This window comes from Loxodonta africana, chromosome 8 (genome assembly GCF_030014295.1).
Source record: "Loxodonta africana isolate mLoxAfr1 chromosome 8, mLoxAfr1.hap2, whole genome shotgun sequence".
NCBI lineage: Eukaryota > Metazoa > Chordata > Mammalia > Proboscidea > Elephantidae > Loxodonta > Loxodonta africana.
The window spans coordinates 64408425-64431945 of NC_087349.1; the positions used below are offsets into that span (position 1 = coordinate 64408425).

Sequence of the window (23521 nt, forward strand, 5' to 3'; positions counted from 1 at the left end):
TTTCTAGGAATTGTTCGTTTTATCTAAATTTTCAAATTTAGATAAATTTGATATTGTACTCACCATCTTTTTAATGTCTATAAGGTGTATAATGAAGTTTCCTTTTTCATTCTGGATATTGCTAATGTTTTGCTTTCCTTATTTTCTTAGTTTTTCCTATCAAGCATTTATTGGTTTTCTTAACTTTATCAAATGCAGATTTTGGCCGTGTTGATTCTATTTAAATACTTTTTTTAGCTTATAAGTTTCTATACTTATCTTAATTGTTTCTTTCTACTTTCTTTCTTGTTCTACTGTTTTGAATGTGGAGACAAAACTAATTGCTATTCAGTTAATTTTGTATTCTATAGGTGTATATCAGTTTAATATATTTTTCTATGAGCATAAAATTCGATATCACTTTTATAACATTTTCTAATCTCTACTGTTACTTTGTCACATTGAGTGTCTTAGGCTGTGTTCTCAAGAGAAGCAAAACCAGTAAAGCATATGAATAGAGAGAGAGAGAGAGGGGTTTATACCATGGAAATGGCTCACATGGTTTTTAAAGGCTGTAATGTCCCAAGTCCATGGGGCAGGAAAGAGGCTTCTCCTGATTCACGTAGCCAAAGGCGCTGGTGAACCCAAGACGGGCAGGCTGGGAAGCAGGGCTGTTGCAGGCTTCTCCTGACTCATGTAGCCACAGGGACTAGTGAACTCAAGGTTGGTAGGCTGGAGAGCAGTGCTGTTGCTTACAGGCTGTGAAGGTCGATGAATCTCAAGATGAGTAGGCAAGACCAAAGGTAAGCTTCTAGCTCAAGTCCCAGGAACCAGAGATCAGACAAACAGGAGCCAGCTGCAGGATCCAGAACAAGCAAAAGCCCTGACAAGGAGAGCAGGAAGGACTAGGTGGTGGAGCGAGGAGAATGAAGGCTGAGGGGGCAGTGAGCCACCACAGGCCCTGCCTCCACCAAAACCATTCACAGCAGATCCCATCAAGGAGTGATCACATATCAAATCTCAACAGGGAAGTGATCACACTGCCAAAACACTGAGAATCATGGCCCAGCCAAGTTGAGACACAATCTTAACCATCACATTGAGTTATTTAGAAATGTATTATTTAATTTTCAAATACTTGAATTGCTCCTCTTTATTTTTAGTAATGCTCCTTAAAATCTACTTTGTATGACATTAATATGGTTATATCAGCTTTTTAAAATTAGCATTTGTATGCTATATCTTTCTCCATTTTATTTCTTTTATATTTTTAATGTCATTATATTTAAGGTGACTGTTTTTTTCTTGATTTATTTATCAATTTACTTGTTAGTGGTCTTGCTTTTTTTTTAACATGTACAATTCAGTGATATTAATTACGTTCATCATGTTGCTCTGACTGGGACACAAAATGCAAAGGATCCAGTCTCCTTATAAAGACTCCTTGTAGCCTTCCTTCTCAGGTCTTACTCTTCCTTCGCCAAAGTGCTATCAGGAAGTGGGGCGAGGGCCCCTGTTAAAAATCCGATTACTCCTATTTATAATCTATCATAATCTCTTGAAGGATAAGTTCTATCAATATAAATATATATCAATATACCACACATGTGTGTGTATATTCATTGTAAAAATTTTCTCCCAGTCTTTAGCTTTTGATTTTATTTTCTTAATAGTGTCTTTAGAAAACTATAAATTCATAATTTATGTATATAGTCATATGTATATAAAACAGGTAAAGATAAAAGACTATTATCTAGAATCTATAAAAAACTCCTATAAAAGTCTTATAAAGATACAAAAATCCCAATTAAAAATCAATGAAAGATTTGTTGTACACACTTCACAAAGATAATGAGTTGCTATGAGTTGGAATCAACTCGACAGCAGTGGGTGGTGGGTATAAGCATATGAAAGAATGCTCTATATCAAATTATACCACATGGAGATTTCACTAAATACGCATTCAAAAAAAACAAACCCATTGCCATCAAGTCAATTCCGACTCATAGAGAACTTATAGGACAGAGTAGAACTGCCCCATAGAGTTTCCAAGGAGCAGCTGATGGGTTCGAACTGTCGACATTTTGATTAGCAGGTAAACACTTAACCATTGCACCACCAGGGCTCCGCATATGCATTAGAATTGCTAAAATTAAGACTTATTTTACCAATTATTTGCTAGAAATGGATCAACTGGAAATTTTATATATAGCTGGTAGAAATATAAAATGGCATAACAATTTGGGACAATTTTTTTTATGCAGTTAATCATACACTTACTATATTAACAGTAATTCTACTCCAAATTATTTACCCAAGAGAAGTGAAAATATATGTTCACATAAAGACTTGTACACCAATTATTCATACAGGTTACAAGTAAAAAAACAAAACAAAACAAAACAGGAAAAAGCACATATGTTCATGAACACTTTAATGGAAAAACATCTTGCCATATCCATACAACAAAATATAATATAGCAATAAAATTTGACAAACTATTCAGGCAACAGTATGATGAATCTCAGAAATATCACACTGAGTGAAAAAAGCCATACATAAGAAGTAACTATTGTACTATTCCATTTGTAGGAAATTGTAGAATAGTGAAAACTAAAATTTCGGAAACCAGATCAGCAGTTGCCTGGCAACAAGGAGAATTTTTGAGAGTGAGAAAAATATTCTATATCTTGATTATGGTAATGGTTACATGGTTTATACATTTATAAAAATTGATAAAACTGATTTAAGATGGAAAGTCCTTGCCCATTTCTACTTATTTCCCTATGAAATATAGGCATGATGGATGTCACTGCATTGGAAATGTGACTCTAAAGGCATAGAGCAGTTCTTAGTATTGCTTTATTATCTGTTTAATTTTTGTGTGATGGGTAGTGATGGCCCATCTTTCATTTCTAATAATGACAGTTTGTGTCTTCTCTCTTTTATTCTAGATTAGTCTGGCTAGAGGTTTTTTGTTTGTTTTATCTTTTAAAAAAACTAGTCTTTATTGTTACTGATTTTCTCTACTATTTTCCTATTTTCAATTGCATCGTTTTCTGCTCTAATTTTTTGTTTTCTTTTGGTTTAAATTGCTCTTTTTGCTGCAGTTTCCTGAAATAGAAGCTTAGATCATTAATTTTAGATTTTTCTTCATTTCTAATTTATGCATTTAGTGCTATAAATTTCCCTGTAAGCACTGCTTTCACTGCATCCTACAAATTTTGATAAGCTGTATTTTCATTTTCATTTAATTCAAACTATTTTAAAATTTCCTTTGAGACCTCTTCTTCGACCTATGTGTTACTTAGAAATGCGTTCTTTAATCTCCAAGTATTTGGGGGATTTTCCAGCTATCACTCTGTTATTGATTTCTAGTTTGTTTCCACTGTGGTCTGAGAACATAGTATGATTTCTATGCTTTTATTGTTTGTTAAGCAGTGTTTTCTGGCTCAGATTGTGGCCCACGTTGGATAATGTTTCATGTGAGCTTGAAGATAATGTATATTCTGTTGTTGCTGGATGCAGTATTCTATAAATGTCAATTCGATCCAGTTGATTGATAGTGCTGTTCAGACCAAGTACGTGTTTACTGATTTTTTGCCTGCTTGATTTCTCAATCACTGAGAGAGGACTGTTGAAGTCTACAACTAAAATAGTGGATTTGTCGATTTCTCCTTGCAGTTCTATCTTTTTTTTTTTTTTTTAGTTTTTATTCTGACACTTTGTTATGTCTTCCTGGAGATTGACCCTTTATCATTATGTAATGTCCTTCTTTATCTCTGATATTTTCCTTGCCCTTAAGTCTGTTTTTTCTGAACCGAGGTAAATAGATCTTTAACGTAAGAATTTATGTTCATCTGGCTAGGACTTGGGCTGTATTTAATTTTACTATAGCTCTAGATGCCAGAGGTTTTAATTTCTCCTAGTGCCCTTGTTTTTGTCTCCTCTCTTGATTTTGGGCTTCCCTAAGTATTCCTCTTCAGAGAATGTCCTTGTCTTACAGCCAATTCAGCTGTAATCCATGGTTATTTTATCGGTGCCCTGTATGGTAGTAAAGCATGGAGAAGGAGTAGTGTTCTATAGTTGTATGATTAAATCCAAGTCTTTTAGTCAGCCTGTGTTCCCAGACTGTGACTTTTAAAAGTATTTCCTAGAGTTTATATCCCCATTTGGTGAGACAAGAAGGCTAGAAGGGGCTGGAGTCTGGGAAATGCCATTCTCCAAGGTAGGGCACGACTCTAGTCAAAATCTCTTCCTTCTGTAGAGTGGGCCTTTGTAATGCAGAACAGTCCAAGCATATTTCTCAATGGATACTTTTCACCTCCTCCTACCAGAGCCAGGGGCGTAGCTCTCTTAGCTCTTCATACTGAGAAATTTCCTGGAGATACAACCCACAAAAATGAGGCACACAGACGTTTCTTGTTCTTACACTAGTCCACACTCAGTCTCCAGAAATTTGCCAAAGGGATCATTTAAGTGTTCCTCCACCAGTTTGCGTTTTCAGTGGCTTCTGCTACAGGTCAGGAGATCTCGTAGGTGATTCTTTGGGTGCAACTATCTCTCCAGACCTCAAGTTGGTGGTTTGCCCTGTAAACTCAGTTCTCTGACGGGTCCAAGAAAAGTTGCTGATATTCAGTTTGTTCAGCTTTTTTCGTGTCGTAAATCCTGGAGTGACTAATTCAAAACTCTTTGAACTGAAACCAGAAGTCTCTCCAGTCAGTTTTAATAAGCTTTTCCTCCTACAAATTTGACAATTTCATCAAAATTTTTATTTTTTCATACATCCCGAAAACCAGTGCTGTTGAGTTGACTCCGACTCATAGCGACCCTATAGGACAGAATAGAACTATGCCACCAGGGTTTCCTTTTCATATGTAGTTAAATAAATAACGTTCGTATATAGTTAAAATAAAGTTTTTATAGTTAAAATAAAGTTCATATATAGTTAAAAAAAATAAGTTCATATGTAGTTAAATAAATAAAATTTTCATATATAGTTATTTATAATATCTTCTGCATTTTAAATGTCATTATCTATTGTGATGTTCACTTTTTCACTTCAAATACTGTTTACTAAAGCCTTCTCTCTTTTTATAGTTAAGTTTGGTCTCCCCAGAGGTTTACTGGTTTTATTATTCTTTCGACAAACAAAGCTTTGCGCTTTATGGATTCTCCTTACTCTATGTTTTCTGCTTGGCAAAACCAATCACATGTCTGGGCCCCAGCTACAAGGGAGGCTGGGAATGCAAGTATATGGCTTTTACCTTGGCAAGGCTTATAAGGTAGGAAATTCCTCAAACATTCAAAGAACGTTCAAAATTGCTTGGCTGTCCAAAAATGACAAATGTCTACTATATATTTTTCTTAACTTTTTTCTCATATTTTCTATCTCTTTGCTTAATTGCCTAACAGTAAATTTCTTATCTTCAAGTCATTACATCATTCTACAGATATTTCATTGTTCTTCAGTCCTCCTATGGAGTTCTTTAAAACAAACCAACAAAAAAACATCGCATCTTGCTTTGCTTTTAATTTCCAAGAGTTCCCTCCTTTCCCGATAGTTTCATTGGATACAATAAATTTTCAAATCAATATGAGCATTCTAATTATAATTTTTTTTAAAGGTTATCTTTTGTTTTATTTTGTGTATTCATCTTAGTGCCTCTCTTTCTTGCTATGTTTTCCTCAGAATGGCAGGCAACTCATGCTTGTCCATTCATATTTATAAACAAAGAATTGTTTTATCAGCATAGGTGTGATGAGGTTCCTCAGTCATTTTCAAACTTTCTTTCCTAGGAAAAACTATCTTCCCAAAAGGGAGAAGTAATTTTATGGTCCCATCGGTGTGAAAGTGAAGTATTTACCGAAATGCTTTCTGACAGTGTAGAATGGGAAGCTTTCCTGAAGGGCCCCTAGACAAGGAGTATACAGACAACCTACTGATGTTTCTCAAATGGTGAAATAAGGAAAAGATCACTGTGGTGGAACTCACTTAGATGTGGAGCTGCATGTCCTTCTTGTTTTTTTATGTCCATCCTAAGAATCAGATCTTATATTTTTATCTTGCTCCAGCCCAGGAGGTCATGCTGGGTCTTCAGAACTTCCACTTTATTTATTTCTTTCAATGGGATTCAGCCTGTAGGCTAAAGAACATCCAAGTTGGGACTAGCTCAACTGTTGCACAATTCTTTAATGAATTAGCTCACTGACTGGCTTGTGGCCTGCTTCCATTACCAAGCCTACTGACCTAGTGCTCTGCATTCCTCTGAGATTTCTTGCACTCATTCTGCCATCTACAGTACATTTTCAAAAAGTTCCTCAAATTTTCAGTTTGACGATGACAAAATGCTTTATCTCCAGTGCTGTTATAGATTTCTTCTTTTTTCTTATATCATTCTTATTTTTTAATGTGATTTTGTGGAGGAAAGATAATAATGTTTGTCTCCTTGGTGTGATGGCCACTCCCTCTGTCCCCCCCCCACACTGAACAATAGGTAAATTATTAAGCTAGCTTAGACTAAATAAAATAATCAACAACTTGTTGGTCAGATTAAAAAGTCGGCTTTTTTCCACTAAATACACAAGAGATAAGTGGTAACATGGTGAAGGGTAAGACAGTACACAATACTGGGGAAACCAGCACGACTTGACCAATACAAGGTCATGGAAGCTTCATAGACACATCCAGACTCCCTGATGGACCAAATTACTAAGCTGAGGGCTGGGGACCATGTATTGGGGAACATGTAGCTCAATTGGCATGACATAGTTTATAAAGAAAATGTTCTGCACCCTACTTTGGTGAGTAGCATCTGGGATCTTAAAAGCTTGTGAGCGGCCATCTAAGATACTCTATTGGTCCCACCCAGTCTGGAGCAAGGGAGAAAAGAACCAAAGACACAAAGGAAAGATTAGCCCAAAGGACTAATGGACCACAACTACCGTGGCCTCCACCAGATTCAGTCTAGTACAATTAAAGGGTGCCCAGCTACCACCACTGACTGTTTTGACAGGGATCACAGTACAGGGTCCCAGACAGAGCTGGAGAAAAATGTAGAACGAAATTCAAACTCACAAAAAAGATCAGACGTATTGGTCTGATAGAGACTGGAGAAACCCTGAGAGTATAGCTCCCAGATACCCTCCTAACTCAGTCCTAAGGTTCACCCTTCAGCCAAAGATTAGACAGGCACATAAAACAAAAGGAGAGTAAATGAACACACCGGCCCAGGGGCAAGGATAAGAAGGCAGGAGGGGACAATAAAGCTGGTAATGGGGAACCTAAGGTTGAGAAGGGGAGAGTGTAGGCACATTGTGGGGCAATCAATGTCACAAAACATTATGTGTATTAGTTATTAACGAGAGATTAGTTTGCTCTGTAAACCTTCATCTAAAGCACAATAAAAAAAAAAAAGTCCGCTTTTCTTATTGGTATATTTAAACCTTATATTTGTGCCAATAGATTCTTGGACATGGACATCTTTACTGTGATTTCTTTAAATGAAAAGTGTCATTTGATATTTGTATAATTCATTTCAGTACTTCTGATAAGAATTTTTTTTAGCTTTTTCTGAATCACATATATGTTCATTAACATAAATAACATATATTAATATGAATATATATTTTAATATGAAAATCAAAATATTAATTGTGGTTATTCTGAAAGGTGGTTTGAGTGATATTGATGTTTTTGCTTTTTTTTAAAGCACTTTTATAGCTTTATTTGATAATCAGCTGTTTTCACCCACGTTGACTACTTTAGGTTTTTGAAAGTGGTGACAGGTACATAGGTAATCAATGTATAGAGCTTGTTTGGTGAATCTTCATCCTCATTACATTTTCTGAACAACTGTACACAGATATGGTATGGGACATTCCTTATTTCTTTGGCCAAGACAACTTTGTTAAGCCTGATGTCAGTGAGCACATCTGGTGTTCACATCTCCTTCATGGCAAATTTCCAGAGCTTCTTGAGTGCTCAAGGGGCATGCTTCTTGAAGCCACAACATGGATGACTTGTTACTGTTGGTGGTGTACAATCTGGTCACCACTTCATTGATAGCAGAAGGGACCTTCTTCTTATCACCCTTCTTTGTGGGGAACCACTGTACCAAGACCAGGTTGGAAAGGAAGAGTTAATTTTTTGTTCTTTGATTGTATTTCCTAATTTTTCTGCAATGAACATGTATGTAATTAAAAGGGTAACATTTTAAAACAGATAAAAATATTTGGATATGTTTTATTTCAGTTTACTAGACAAATGTAGCCCATCGCTACTATAATGGTTAAGATTGTGGGCCAACTTGTGGGCCATGATTCTCAGTGTTTTGATAGTTGTATGATGGTGTGATCACTTCCATATTGAGATTTGATATAATGTGGTCACCCTCATGATGGGATCTGCTGTGAGTAGCCAGTCAGGTGAAAGGGAGTTTCTTTGGGTATGTGACTTGCATCAAATATAAGTGGACATTTTGGCAAGGCTTGTGGGCTTTTGCTTGTTCTGGATCCTGCAGGTGGCTCCTGTTAGTCTGATCTCCAGTTCTTGGGACTTGAGCTAGCAGCTTACCTGTGTGTGGTCTTGCCTGCCGATCTTGGGATTCGTCAATCTTTACAGCCTGTGAGCAAGAGCCCTGCTGTCTGACCTGCTGATCTTGGGCTCATCAGCCCCTGCAGCTACGTAAATCAGGAGAAGCCTCCAGGCTGACCCGTGGACTTGGGGCGCTCCAGTCTCTATAAGCGCATAAGCCATTTCCCTGATATAAATCTCTCGCTCTATATATTTATATGCTTTACTGGTTTTTCTTCTCTAGAGAACCCAGCCTTAGACAGCTACATAGGAAAGTAATTATATTTTAGAATAGTAGGTTTTGGAACATCTAATACCATAAATATACGTAAACCCATTGTCGTTGAGTCAATTTCAACTCAAAGTGACTCGATGGGACAGAGTAGAACTGCCCCATACGGTTTCCAAGGAACGGCTAGTGGATTTGACTACCGACCTTTTGGTTAGCAGCCAAGCTCTTAACCACTAAGCCACAAGGGCTCTACCTTATATGTACAGGCTGCAAAAAGGTTTTCATGTATTATAGAGGAACATTTAAGTTTAAACCTGCAAGTATTATTTCTTCTCTGCTTTTTCCTTCCAGCTGCTGACCTTCAAAATAACATAATATTGAGATGACTCATGAGAATCAGTGTGAAATAGAACATGTTACTGCTAGAAGCTCTTCCCTCCTTCTACTACTTAGTACCGTCAGTACTATATAAAGGCAGAACAGAGTTATGAAAACTGAAATTAGAAATCAGTCCTGTAAGCACACCTTAAAAAGAACTATAATTTTGTTAGGAATGTGCAACAAAAGAATTGATGTCAACTATTCATTTAGCAATAACATTTGTTATGCAGAAGAAATAATGCATTATCAGCATTATAGGATGAGGTCTCTTATAAGGTCCTAACTTGCTAAATAAAGAGCTTTGTGGGCTCCATTATAATTTGGCTTATAACCCACGTCTCTCAAATTTCTCCATAAATTATATGAAAAAATATATGCACAAAGATTCTTTTATTAAAATATTATAGCATTAGCATTTCCCTTTATTTCTTCTTTGGGACTTATCCTACAAAATGACTCTGGGGCCAAGGACAGAAAATGGCTCTAAACTGTGAAAGTGACAACTGGAGGCATTTTCAAAATCTGGGAAAAATTAAGAGCACAAAGTGGTCACATTTTTATTTGCTATGAAAAAAATATACAAAATTTGAAAGTGAGGAACAAAATTGGTGCCACCCAAGCATTATTTAGGGACTTGGTTCTCGAACTTCAGTGTGCTTTAGAGTTAGTCAGAAGGGTCTGTTAAAATATCGTTGGTCCTCATCCCAGAGTTTCTGATTCTATAAATCTGGTATGGGGCCTGAGGCTTTCATTTTTAACAAATTCCCAGGTTATTACAGATGCTGCTGATCTACTAAAAAAAAACTTTTTTTTTTTGATCTATGAACTATAATTTCAAAATTGCTGATGTAGCAGAAGGTATCTACATAGACTTACTGTACACTATTTATTAACGTCCCCAGGTACATGTCAATTTATAGACTTTTGTTCAATAGTGATGAAAATAATTTCTGTCCGGTGGAATAGATAACACTCTTTATTTCCCGGTAAGACATTATCAGTTTTCTATCTTCCTCAGTCACCTTATAGGAACATTTCTCTGTATAAGTATGTGTGTGTATGCATGTGAATTCATGCATGTGTATAACTAGCTTTTCAAATGCTGCTTGAACCAGTTTTTGCATCTTACTGATTCCCTCATTAACGAGTACATGCAATAACATTTTGACGCATGTTCATATTACATTTGTATGAGAGCCATGATTTTAATTTTATGAAAATTATACTTACCATTTTTGAATGAATCAGTTCTGACTGAATTTCAGTGCTCTTCTGGATTTTATTACATAATTTTCAACAACTATTGTGCACTGTGCATCAAGATAACATTTTTTAAATTAAAAATTACATATTTTGTGAAACTTGTTAATTTATTTGGAATTTCTTGTGTTATTGCAACAGACACCCTTTTTTTTTGCCTCAGATTTTTGCCTTTGTATTTTCTTAACACTTCATCAGGAAGTTGTATTCTATGCCATATATTAGTAATCAGAATTATTCTCTCTTCATTTTCATTGAAGTAGCATCAAAAGAGTCTGTTTTAGGTCAACATGTAGAAATATACAGCATGACTGTGCATGTTCTTCTGAAGAATTGGGTGGCACCCATACTAGGTAGTAAAAAAAAAAAATACATTTTAGGATAAAGAAGTAATGACAGAACATGTAAGTTAGAAGTTTGTGTGCTTCCAGGAGTTAAGAAAATTGCTGGAGATTAAAAAAAAAAAAAAAAATTTTTTTTTTTTGGAGATTAGTGTCTACAAATTCAACTCCCAATTTATCACTAAATTTTGAGTTCTTTTGCACCATTGTTTGCCAAGTATTACAACATGTGCAGGATATGATATGATAATGTTAAAAATAATCAAAACTTATAGAAGATTAACCATCGACTAATCTTAACATGATTAATTGATCCCTGCCTTCCTCTTTTTTACTAAGATCAACTGATATCCAGTCACAATGTGGTCTCTGGCCCTCCACCCAACTGCAGCCATGATATCTTTTGAAATTTAAATTAAGTAAGCCTGGTTTAGTACAGGAAAGAAAATATCAACAACCTTGGGTGAAAATGATCACTAGCAAGATTAACTTTTGGTCAGGATTTTTTTTTTACTGTTAATATTTGGTTTCACGGGTAAGAAAAACCTTAAAATCAAAGTAAGATGTCTGCCATTACATTTTCTTTTCAACAGTAATTTAATGAAACTGTAGGCAAAAGGAAACCCTGGTGGCGTAGTGGTTAAGTGCTATGGCTGCTAATCAAGAGGTCAGCAGTTCGAATCTGCCAGGTGCTCCTTGGAAACTCTATGGGTCAGTTCTACTTTGTTCTATAGGGTCGCTATGAGTTGGATTCAACTTGACGGCAGTGGGTTTGGTAAGAAAAAGTTTTTAAGTTAGGTGTTCTAATGCAAAAGGAAAAAGTAGTATCAAAAAATATAAATCTTGCTGGATGAAACTTACACTATGACTAGATAGGAAAGCAGCCAGTAAGTGTATTTTAAAGCTCACCGAAAGATTCTCTTCTCCCATCATGTCTCCTTTACTAGTCTATTCTTTTATGCCTTAACTGCCACCCTTAGAGCATCAGTCCTGGTTATGAACATATTCCCTATTGAGAGCAAATGCCTAACATAATGAGCTTCAATCAAGTACTTACATTCTATGAACATTTATGACTGGTTGTTAAGAGTAAGCTTTGATAGAATACTGGAAGGAAAAGAGCAAGAGGGCAGAAGGTCCTCCAAGAAAGGAGGGTAAAAGTCTAGTGAAACTTGATTATCTACCAAAAACTTCACCTATTTAACTCCACCTCAGGTCCCGCTTCAGTACAGAAATATTTTTCTTTTGCGTTTCCTGTTGCTCTGGGGAAAGTTGTTTCCATTGAAAAGGAATTCCATGTGTGTCACCTATGCATTCCTTTCTAACCACAAACAAAAGAAACATTGTGAGTGAATTACTTTCACAGCTCTTCAGCTCTAGTCCATTAGCATGCTCAGTTTTAAGCAGTATTTTTTTTTTTTTCCTTTTATGAGGCTAAATCCCTTATTGGCCGTTTCTTCTCATTTCCCTATTTTCTTTTTAGTTCAGCTTCTCAGTTGAGAAGCACTACATTACAAAAGGGACCAGAGGTGTCAATCCATTTCAAGGTCAATTCAAACACAGAGCACTCACCTCTCTGCCCCGTGCAACTTACTCCTGGAAGAAGGCCCACTCTTAATTTATGATTCTTTATGCATGTACAAAAAAAAAAAAAAAACAGTGTTTACCATGGAAACTGGGAAATAAGTAACTTGGGAACTTTAACAGAAGTGCTTATTTTCTATTGCCAAGGCTAGAATAATAATCATGCATTTACCAGCAGAATACAGCACTTTCTATCATAAACTTGGCTCCTTTTTCCCCAATCAGTCCATAACCCTTCAAGCAGTATTTTCCGTATTAATGACATAAGAAAATGTTTGTTATTTTGACATAGCAGTATGGTGGTTAGTGAAAAAAAAATTAAGACTTGACTCTTACTACCTAGGTGTCTAACTCTCTCCCTTCTCTTCTGCATAAGACTCTTAAAGGGCATATTTGAGGGTTTTGTGGGTTTTGAGCCACCTTTATTATTTTTTTAATCAAACATTGAAGTAATTCCTTATACAAAATTAGGGAGCACAGTAAGATGTAAAGAGAAAAAAAACAAAAAACAATAAACTCATTATCCTGACTCAATTTTAGATAATAATTTGGCCTATGTTCCTGTCAAAAACCTAAATTTGCAGTGAAACACCAAAAAGTTAGTGTAGCAGAATATATTTATTTTGAGTAGATATGATTCAATTCAGGCAGCATCACCCAAACATATCAGGAATACCATTCAAGAAGAAGACAGTGAAAGAGTATTATATAGGTTATTGTTAATTTCTCAAGAGATATTATCAAAGCACAGGATAGGGTACAGTCACCAAGGACTTGCACATAGATAATTTTCCAAAAGAACCCAATGCCTAAGGCCAAACAATCTCCACTAAGTTGCTTACTAAGCTATTGTTTGACCTGACAACGACTCCAGGGAGCCAGTTCCTTCAAGGTTCAAAAGCACACCTAAGGGCAAATGGCCTGGTGGGTCACCCCAATTCCATGAACCCAGAAATCTGGATTCCAGGGGCATCAAAAAGATTTTTCCATTCCTTGAACATTTTTCTTAACCAATTTTTTAAACAAGCTGAGACTATCAAAGGTTTTAATTGTAATTGTGAAATTACAGACTTCCTGCTTAAGTATAAATGGTTAAAACTTTAATATTTCTTTACACTTGTTCTTCTGCAATTGAATTTCGCTGAGTCATTCAGTAATTCAGAATTTGCTAGTAATGATCAGCTCTCAACTTTTGCCTCAGAATGTCGTGCCTTCGTTTTCTCTATTTGACATATAGGATTTATCTAATTTTAAAATTTATTTGAATAGTAAACAGTTGCTATGGGGAGGAAACCAAGCAATACCTTTGGTGCCACAATGTCCATTGGAATCTGGATCTATCTGGAAAATAGTGCTGATAGGCGAGTTCTATGGAACTTAAGATGCCAAGAAGGCATAAGGTGATGACAAGGTGAAACTTCCATAGCTAAAGTTAGGCAACGTGTGTTTCCTTCTCTCATTTTAATGCCTCAGCTATATCTTAATGAATTGCTCTTAAGAGGATGAAGCTAAGGCTGCATGACTGAAAATTGGAGGAACTGGATAATGCTGTAATCACAAAAAGAGTTTTCAACTTACTTAAACTTCAATCGAAATGAACTTTTTATGAGGAAACTAGGGACACCAATAGCCTTTCTCTGAGGACACTGAGTGCTTTCTGTATGTCAGGCATGTACCATTTCTTACCTCATTATACCCTCCCAACTGTTCTATAATACTGTTATTTTTCCAATTTTAAGGAGAACATAACAGAGTTATAGAGAAAGTAAGTAACTTTCCCAGAGTCAAGAGCTAGTTAGTAAGGAAGTCAGAATTAAACTTAGGCAATCCGACTTAAGATCCCATGTCCTTAACAATGTTTTACTATCTTCCATCTCGCAGAATCAGATCAATAAACCCTCTCAAGAATCTATGAACCTTCTTCTGTCTTTTCTGAAAAAATAACATTAATTACCAAATGTCAAATAAACAGAAACATTTTTTAAATGTCTGAGAAAACTTAAATGCAAAAGTTTTTAAGTTGAACTCATTATTTTCTCTCTTTTGAAATGGACCCAAAAGATTAATGGGTGTTTTCAGCGGAAAGCAGTTGTCTAAGCACACACTTTGTAGTACCTGATTCTATAACTTCTCTATTTTTCATTGCCTTTGACCTATTTTACAACTCTGTAAGTGAAAGATAACTGATGGCAATGCAAAATATTATTGTCCAGAGACATGCGAATAAATTTTGTCTGGTAGAAATGCAATTGATTTCTTTCCATTGCTCCTCTTAAATAAGCCAAATTTGCAACTATTCGTAAATTAATTTCAGCATTACTTGCTGTTTACAAATATGTGATTCTGGCTATCTCAGTAATTAATGAATTAAACAAAATCTTTGACAGGTATTCATTTTATGTTTGTATGAGTCTTTAAACTCCCGAATCTACATTTCTTCATGCCTTCCAATCAATCTCCATACCCGATGTAATCTACCTCTTAAATACATTTTAAACTCAATTTTTTTCTAGATTTATGAACTGTTTGTAAAATTTTTAAAAATCATTTTGCTCATTTTTGTATGAAAATATAATAAAAAGTGTATTTAAGCAAAATATTGCTATTTTAGTTTAGCATACCAACAGAGAATACAATATAATGTTTATGCAAAATAGTATCTAAGAATTTTTTAAATACATAAGGATAAATTTAGACTTCTTCCCATTCAATAAGAAAATGATGCTACTTAATTTCCTTTATATTAATTATGGAAGAAAAAGCCTACTATGTAAAAAATGATATTTAAAATAAAATGTCATGTTTTATTTGGGGACTGAATATACATTTATACAGATACATAGACATAAAATTACATGCCATGTATCAAAAAGAGCAAAAACACCTTTTATGTTCTTGTAATTTTAGCATATTCCTCAAAAACTAAACTGATCTGTTTTTAAAAATTGTTGTTATATTTTTTTTTGTTCCAATTTATTATAATTGATGACACAAAACTAGTGCTTTCATATCAGACTTACTAGTCTGACAGACTGGAGAAACCCCAAGAATATGGCCCTGGACACCCTTTAAATTCAGTATTGAAGTCACTCCTGAGGTTTAGCCTTCAAGCAAAGATTAGACAGGCCCATAAAGCGAAACAGGACTAAATGGGCATACCAGCCCAGCAGCAAGGACAAGAAGGCAGGAGGGTACAGGAAAGCTGGTAATGGGGAACTCAAGGTTGAGAAGGGGAGTGTTGACATGTTGTAGGGTTGGCAACAACGTCACAAAACAATATGTGTATTGTTTAATGAGAATCTAATTTGCTCTGTAAACCTTCATCTAAATCACAATTTAAAAAAGTGCTTCCAGGTTATTATTTGTGAAGACTTTCCTACAAATAAAAAGAATGCTTTGGGAGATAGTACTTATTTCACAAGATGTAGATTACATATTAGGTTTTCTCTTTTTAACATAAGCTTTCAAAATCCTTATCTTACAAAACTATTTAAGAGTATAGCTTCTGGATCAGATGAAGAACAGTTTTTGTGTTATAACCACAGAAGGAAGGAAGAAAAGGCACCTGCTTGACAGTCACCTAAGATAAACTATTGGTTACTTCTCATCCGGAGCAAAAGAGAAAGAAGAAAACCAAAGACTCAGAGAAGAAACTAGTCTACAGGACTAAATGTCTACACAAAGCACAGCTCATATACCCCAAGACCAGAAGAACTAGATAGTGTCCGACTACCACTAACAACCGTTCTCATCAGGGCAACAATAGATGGATCCTGATAGAAGGAAAGAAAAATGTGGAACAGAACTCATATTCTTAAAATCCAGACTTACTGGACCAGTTGAGACTAGAGGACTCCCCGAGACTATTGCCCTGAGATCTCCATAAACCTTGAACCAAAGCTACCCTCCGAGGTCACCTATTAGCTAAATGACAGATTGGCTCATAAAATAAAGAATATTACCAGTGCATACTGCACATCTTAAAAAAATCATCTATATGAGACCAAGTGTTCAACAATTGCCCTAAAGCAAAGGTGAAAGTGTAAACGGACAGGGAGAACAGATTACTGGAAAGAAAACATCCAGAATGGAATGAATGAGAATGTTAACACATTGTGAAAAACGTAACCAATGTCACTGAATAATCAGTTGTTAGATGGGAGCCAATTTGCTGTGTAAACTTCCACTGAAGACATAATAAAATATTATTTTTAAAAAATTGTCTGCTTGATAATAAAAATGAGGTTATTTTATTAAATAAGTAACAATAGCAAAATTGAGGAAAATAAAATTCTCCACGGGGGCAGAATTCATAACCAGGTTTTTCCCTGGGGTAAGGTCATATTATGGACAATGAAGGCCTTAACAACTCTTCAGCCTGTCAATATTTTATAAAGTGTGCAGTCTCAGAACAGTTTAGATGAATAACATTTTATTTGTACAAAGTTATCCTTTGATTTGACAATTCTTCCCATGAAGTTCTTACAAAAGTGATGAGCTAATTCAAAAATATGAAGCTTAACAAAGCAACAGAAAATATTTCTAGCATCCTTCTTTTTATAAGATAAATGCATAAATCATTGTGATTTTCCAGGGCTCTTTGAGAACTCTTAAAGATAATTCTAACATTAAAAGACATCCTAACAATGCTTAGGGGGCACTGAGTTTCTGTTAATGGTGGTGGGATAATTTGGAAAAGATATTGGAGATGGTTGTACAACATGATGGTCATAATCAATGTCACTGAATTGTACAGGTCAAAGACATTGGGTTGCTAAATGTTTTGTTATATATATATTACCACAATAAAAAAAAAAGTTAAATCCTCTAAGTTTTGCTTTTCTGAATTTAGGATCTGATCTTGAGGACGCAAAGCAAAGAGTTATCAGAGAAGATTCGGTCACTAGATTGAAAAAGGAACACAGATGCCTTGCAAATCCATGACTGCTTGCCCCTTAACTACACATGAATCAACTTGACAACAATATTTTGGAATAATCATAGAAGAAGGTAGCACAATTATAATTAACATTGGTTCATTCTGAAATGATTATTTTTTAAATGATCAAGAATATAATAAAGTCCAAAAATTACAGGAAATTATTCTGGTGATATACAGAATTTCTGCTAACCCTGCAGATTACACAGGAAGTAAAGGATAATCTTTTAGCCCCCCTTGTTAAAAGCAGACTAAATATTTCAAGATCAATTTATATTTTAGCAGGAATAAAATCAAATTCTAGTACTGCAATAGTTTACTCTCTGGCAGTGAAGGATATTAATACATCTTTATAAATAAGCCCATCAGAATTAAGCAAACTTTGCTAAAATTTTAAAATATTTCTTTTTTGTTTTGTTTTCGGACTCAGACACTATAAATCATGGCAAATAAAATCCACTTCCCTCAAACCTTTATCTTGTTATAAACTCAAGTTTTATCCTTCACTATGCTCTTTCACTGAAACTCTGGTGGTGTAGTAGTTAAGAGCTACAGCTGCTAACCAAAAGGTTGACAGTTCGAATTCACCAGCTGCTCCTCGGAAACCCTAGAGGGCAGTTCTCCTCTATCTTATAGGTTCCTATGAGTAGGAATCAACTCAACAGCAATGGGTTTGGTTTTTTTAGGTCTGTTCTTTGATACTCTGGGACAAACTGACACTTTAGGACAATCTATTCTGCCCATCTCATTACTTTGCATACACAGCACTTTGCACTCTTGTCCTGGTAGAGTTCAATCACTGATATTAATTATAACGCAGAGAAAAGAGGGAACTAGGTAACTAAGAATAGTTATATATAAGCATTTTTAGTGGATCAGCAAAGACCATGAACAAATGCAATATGTTGAGGCATAGTCATACACATCACATTTACACCATCTTAAAGTGGCAAAAATGAACACATTCTTAACACAAACCAAGGGTACAGCCACTTTGTAACATACTAATGTAAGAAGCAGAGGTCCGTAAGTTAAAATTTATGAAACTAAGGTTTCTGTACTGTATCACACTACTGAAATTATCTAAGTCTCTTAAGATTCTCAATTGAAGCTCAATTTGATATTAGTTCAAGGTTTTAAAGTTAAATAAAAGAGAGAGCTTGGAATTAAAGTTTAAAGGGACATGCTTTGGAAGATAATTACTATTGATATCAAAAAGTACATAAGGATTAGAATTCATTTTAATTGAATATAATTTTGTAATTTTTGTTATCTTAAAACATTTCATGGAGTGATTCTAGTTTATCTGATCAGCAAACAAGTATGAGATTTAGGAGGTTGGTAAGAACTAGTTTCTACATGAAAAACAAACTCAAATACTATTTTAAAAATACAATGTATGCTTGTACTAAAAGCCATCCTGAAAAATCAGGGAAAAGACACATTGCTGTTTATTTAGACCAGTGGTTCTAAACTAGGGGAGATTTTGCCCCTCAGGGGACATTTGACAATGTCTAGAGATATTTTTGCTTGTTACAACTGGGAGGGAGATGCTACTGGCATGTAGGAGGTAGATTACGTGAATTTCAATTTTTGTATAAAAATGCTTATTAACTAAATTTCTTCAGAAAGGAATTTAAAAATACTAACATATATAAAGGTGGCGTGAGAACAAAGTAAAGTATTATGATGACACGTGAAAGAACTGGAGATAGAAAACCAAAAGGTAAGAACATGTTCAGCATTTCTCAAGCTGAAAGAACCTTAGAAAACAATTCAAGCCTCTAGTTGCAATACTGAAGGATTCTATGCGGAAAATATTAAATGACGCAGGAAGCATCAAAAGAAGATGGAAGGAATACACAGAGTCGCTATACCAAAAAGAATTGGTTGACGTTCAAACATTTCAGGTGGTAGTATATGATCAGGAACCAATGGTACTGAAGGCATTGGCAAAAAACAAGACTCCAGGAATTGAGATGTTTCAACAAATAGTTGCAGCGCTGCAAGTGCTCACTCATCAATGCCAAGAAATATGGAAGACAGCTACCTGGCCAACCGACTGGAAGAGATCCATATTTATGGCCTATGCCCAACAGAGGTGATCCAATCGAAAGTGGAAGTTATCAAACACTATTATTAATATCACATGCAAGTGACATTTTGCTAAAGATCATTCAAAAGTGGCTGTAGCAGTATATCAACAGGGAACTGCCAGAAATTCAAGCCAAATTCAGAAGAGGATGCGGAACCAGGGATATCATTGTTGATGTCAGATGGATCCTGGCTGAAAGCAGAGGATACCAGAAAGATGATTACCTGTGTTTTATTGAGTATGCAAAGGCATTCGACTGTGTGGATCATAACAAATTATGGATAACATTGCAAAGAATGAGAATTCCAGAACACTTAATTGTGCTCATGAGAAGCCTGTACATAGATCAAGAGCCAGTTGTTTGGACAAAACAAGGGCATACTGTGCGGTTTAAAGTTAGGAAAGGTGTGCATTAGGGTTGTATCCTTTTACCATGCCTCTTCAATCTTATGCTGAGCAAATAATCAGAGAGGCTGGACTATATGAAGAAGAATGGGGCATCAGGGTTGGAGGAAGACTTATTAACAACCTGTGTTATGCAGATGACACAACCTTGCTTGCTGAAAATGAAGGAGACTTGAAGCACTTACTGATGAAGATCAAAGACCACAGCCTTCACTATGGATTACACTTCAAAATAAAGAAAACAAAAATCCTCACAACTGGACCAATAAGCATCATCATGACAAACAGGGAAAAGATCGAAGGTGTCAAGGATTTCATTTTACTTGGATCCACAGTCAAAGCCCATGAAAGTAGCAGTCAAGAAAACAAAAGACGCATTGCATTGGGCAAATCTGCTGCAAAGGACCTCTTTACAGTGGTGAACAAGCAAAGATGTCACTTCAAATACTAAGGTGAGCCTGACCCAAGCCATGGTGTTTTCAATTGCCTCCTACGCATGTGAAACCTGGACGATGAATAAGAAAGACTGAAGAAGAGTTGATACCTTTGAACTGTGGTGTTGGCGAAGAATATTGAATATATCATGGACAGCCAGAAAAAGGAACAAATGAGTTTTGGAAGAAGTACAGCTAGAACGTTCATTAGAAGCAAGGATGCACAGAGAAACAAAGCCTTCCCCTGGAGCTGATGCCCTGAATTCGGACTACTAGCCTACTAGACGGTGAGAGAATAAATTTCTCTTTGTTAAAGTCATCCACTTGTGGTATTTCAGATAACTAAGACACTGCAATTTACATAATTCAGTCCACAGACAAGTTTGAATACTGAGGTCTTGCTAGAAAACTTAGCAGCGTGAATTAGTTAGAAATAAGCTTGAATTAGAAAAGCAGTGGGTTTTTTTTTAAGCTTCTCCATAGCTGTTGCACGACCATTGTTCTCATTCCACTCCAGGACCAGGTCCATGACACAGATATTGAACCACGGTGGAATGCTGCACCGGGACTTGTTTGCGGCTTACTCTTTGTATTCTAGGAAGGAGGGGCATTCCCCGAGGGCGAACCCCAGCAGGTCATTGCGAATGATTACCACTGTGACCCCAGTAAAGCCAGCGTTCTTCTGAGTACCAGCAAAAATCACACCAAGCTGGGAAACATCTACTGGCTTGGACAGGAAGTTTGAAGACATGTCACGAACCAACACTTCCTTTGACATGGGGTATAAAACCGAATTCCACTCCATAAACAATCTCGTTTACCCAGTAATACACATGAGAGGTGTCCGGGTTGAGGTTCCAGGTGCTTGGATCTGGAATTTTTGTATAACCTCCACGTTTGGAGCAGACGATATTCACTGCCCCAAACTTCTTGTCTTCCATTGCGGCCTTAGCGGAAAAAGCTCCTGTCACCATGTAGTCGGCGCACTTCCTGCTTTCAGACCAATCAACTTTAAGGGGACGGCTCTGAACTGGCCAGACCCACCTCCTAGCGCAAAAATCACCAAGAAGTTGTCTGGAGCAACTCACGGTTCCTGCGCAAGATTCTCTATGGTGTTAATAATCTTAGTGAAATCTGATGACCTATGGCTCATTTCAGCTGCTAACTAAAAGGTCAACTGTTTGAATCCCCCAGGCCCTCACTGGAAACCCTATGGGGCAGCTCTGCTCTGTCCTATAGGGTCGCTAGGAGTCAGAATCGACTGGCAGACAGTGCATTTGGGTTTTTTTTTTTTTTTTTTTTTTGGTGGCTCATTTAAAGAACACTAATCCCAACTCCTTTGTAGTCTAATAATTCTTTTTGTATTTCTAACAACACTAAGCACAGTAGCTTGGCGGGTACAAGCCTGAGGTCGACCACCTGTCCTGGGGTATCCGTGGCACCTCCCGAACGAGGACGAATCACGTGGGCAGCATCTGTAAGCGGCAGAGGCGTGAGTTTCCAGGTAAAAGTGCTTTTACCAGCGTTTGGCTCCCTGATTCTTTCAGACTTCCAGTGTACCCAGTCTTTACAAAGGAAGTAACATCCTGGTCTGTCTTTCCTTAATCTGGTACCGTTCATATATAGCAAAAATAATTCATCAAGCTTTAGGGCCGGTAGCAATTTCTTCTGACTTTAATATTTTGCAGTTATCTCCATGAGAATCTAGAATGAGGAAAATTAGGCAGATGGCCCAATAAGATCCTTGTGAAAAGCAAACAAGTAAAAGATTTTCTTTCTAACATAATTAGTAAAATAAAATTAAGATTAGAGATGACAGAATCATGCCGGTCATATTATAATATGAGCTATATTTTATTTCATTGTTTTGAACAAGAGCAAAAATGTCTTTGCCAACAGTAATTCAGTGAAGCAGTTTGAATGGCATCCCGGAATACACATTTTACTGCTTGCATTTTATTAAAACAAAGAAATTAAAACCTCAGTTTGACTCACTAAATATTAGAAACATTTCTTTTACCCATCCCAATGGGCCTTTTAATTTGACAAGGCAGATTAAGAGGTAGACAGACAGAGGCAATATAGAGACAGGAGAGGATAATCATACTGTATTCCCAAGTGTCAACAGGAAAATCTTAGAGTTATGAGTGCAAGACAAAACCATGCGGATGTGTGGAATTTGATTAGGTATATTTTAATATTTGTAAAAGCTGTGATCCTGGAAGATAGGAAAAATGTGGAAAGAATGCAGGAAACAGTAAAGTGCAAAGGTTTTTGAACCAGACAGGAAGATATTTAAATATGGTGGGAGATGAAGAAGTGAAAACCCAACAGAAAGAGATGATGAGGCAAGGTTGGCAACAATTTTGGTGGAGACTACACACTTCTTTTAAAAAGCAAGTGCATCGCAGCGATGGTTGCTCAACGTGATGAAGGTAATCGATGTCACTGAATTGTACGTGTAAAAACGATTAATGTTCGAATATTTTGTAATACATATTTTTACCATAATTTTAAAAATTAAAAAAAAAAAAAGACAAGTGCACCGTTTCGTGCTTAATGTCAGTAAACTGTTCCTGAAAATCAGTCCTTCAACAAAAAATTGTTAATCAGGAGCCGACTTCCAATTATTTTTCATAGGAAAAATTGTAATGTTATCTGTCAACTCAAACTACAACCAATCTCGTAAAATATTGAAATCACATTCATTTGAGTAATAGCCTCTAATGACAGGATATACAACTATCATAACTAAGTGTTGTATGCTGTGATGTTGCAATGCCTCTCTTTACAACCTCGAGATCCAAAGAGTCACATCTTTTTTATTGATGGTACGGTGTGCTTGTCAAGGCTTCTATTCTGATCCTGTCGTTCTGTCAACTGTATGTGGAATGTAACTCAAGGCTTTTCCCTCTCATCATTTTGTTAAAAATATTGCATTGAGCTTTTGGGACATAAATATACGTTTTTCTCATATTAACATTTGCCTAAAATACTGTATTGAGAGGCAAATATGTTTTACAAAGTTAAGGGTATTAAAAATCAAGAGGAATTCTACTGGGAAATCTTAAATGAAGAGAGAATCAGTAGCTTATGCCTGTATTAGGAATTATGTGACTTGAATTCATGGACAGGAACTATGTGAAACTCTCCCCCAACTCCTTTAAAGTTACAATGATTATAACTGTCAGTTTGAAGCCCTCACTGTTGTCATTAAGAATGACTCTGTAACCTCTGCTTAATTAGAAGGTATCTCCAAAGATTTTTTGGTATGACATAATTGTTTCTTTTAACCT

At 36.0% G+C, this 23521-nt stretch overlaps 1 pseudogene; it reads right to left on the reverse strand.

The window, feature by feature from the left end:
• Positions 1–20488: 20488 nt before the first annotated feature.
• On the reverse strand, positions 20489–21845 carry LOC100667764 (phosphoserine aminotransferase-like; annotated as a pseudogene).
• Between the last annotated feature and the right edge of the window lie 1676 nt (positions 21846–23521).